This window comes from Zingiber officinale, chromosome 11A (assembly GCF_018446385.1).
Source record: "Zingiber officinale cultivar Zhangliang chromosome 11A, Zo_v1.1, whole genome shotgun sequence".
NCBI classification, from domain to species: domain Eukaryota; kingdom Viridiplantae; phylum Streptophyta; class Magnoliopsida; order Zingiberales; family Zingiberaceae; genus Zingiber; species Zingiber officinale.
Window position 1 is genome coordinate 14956448 of NC_056006.1, and position 1301 is coordinate 14957748.

The following is a 1301-nucleotide window of genomic DNA, read 5'->3' on the forward strand; positions in this document are numbered from 1 at the left end:
AATGACCTTCCTTTTAATGGGCGGACGCATAGCTCCCTCGCTGACACTGCCATCTCGTGCCCTTTTCACAAGCCCTTTTCGTCTCGCTACCATGGATACGCCTTCGATCCCCTTTGCTCTTCATCTCTTTTATGTTTCTGTGATCTCGATTTTGACTCCTGGTTTCCTCTTTTGTTTTCGTTTGGTGGTTTTTGTTGCAGCTAAGATCAAGATCGACATCAACGGTAGGCCTCCTCCTTAGTTTCTGTATGATTTTCTATGAGTCAAGACCTCGATCGAGGTTCCGCAGGCCTTTACTTTTGTTTTGGTATCACTTATTAGGTTTCAGAAGAATTGGGTGGTTGGTCGCTAGAGTCGCGCTTCAGAGAGATGATGTGGAGCTCGTCGCCGTCAATGATCCGTTCATCACAACCGACTACATGGTACTCTGCTTGTAGTGTGCATATTAGTTTAGTTCTTTGGTTTCAGTTTTGGTGGCTTGATTTGATATTTTTTAAGCATCCGTGCAGAGTGGGTTGGTGCCCTATTGTTGCTACATTATGATTAACTATATGATTAGTTTTTCCTTGAATCTTGAATCTGACGCTATACCGTGGCTAATGAATTGTAGACATACATGTTTAAATATGATACCGTGCATGGACAATGGAAGCATCATGAGATAAAAATGAAGGATTCCAAGACCCTTCTTTTTGGAGAGAACGAAGTTACTGTCTTTGGCATCAGGTCTTTAAACTCATGTTACTGTGTCATATTGATAGAAGAAGCTGCTTTCCATGTTTCAATTTTGGTGAAAGTTGTTTACATAGATTATGGTTTGTGTTTAGAAACCCTGAGGAGATTCCTTGGGCTGAGACTGGAGCTGGGTTCGTTGTGGAGTTGACTGGTGTCTTCATAGACAAGGACAAGGTTGCTGCTCACTTAAAAGTAGGTGAGAATTACTGCATCGTAGGTTGCATTTCTCCACTGGATCTTCTTGCTTTGATGAAGAGGAATCTAGTTTTGCAAATCAAGGAATGAGATTAATGTTACGGACTAGTTTTATGTTGTTTGTGTCTGATGCTTGTACATGTGGATTTAATGTAATTAGTGATCAGGTGGGTCACTTTAGTTACAAAAATACATACTGCGTGCAACTAATATACATTCGATTTTAGGAACTTCATTCTAGATTTTTTTACTTCCCACCATTTCACATTTTTGTTCCTATCTTGATTCTTGAGTCATGGTCAGATTAGAGACCCAAATCTGCTGACCATTACATGTGGATTCACTGGCCTTGAAGTTCCTTAAAATTGTGA

General features: G+C 40.4%; 1 long non-coding RNA gene across 1 annotated transcript; it reads left to right on the forward strand.

Annotated features, from left to right (window-relative positions):
- The first annotated feature begins 320 nt into the window (after positions 1 to 320).
- On the forward strand, positions 321 to 866 carry LOC122032423. Its single transcript, XR_006126073.1, has 3 exons — positions 321 to 422; positions 611 to 726; positions 828 to 866. It is a non-coding gene; the product is annotated as an uncharacterized LOC122032423 (long non-coding RNA).
- Positions 867 to 1301: the final 435 nt, after the last annotated feature.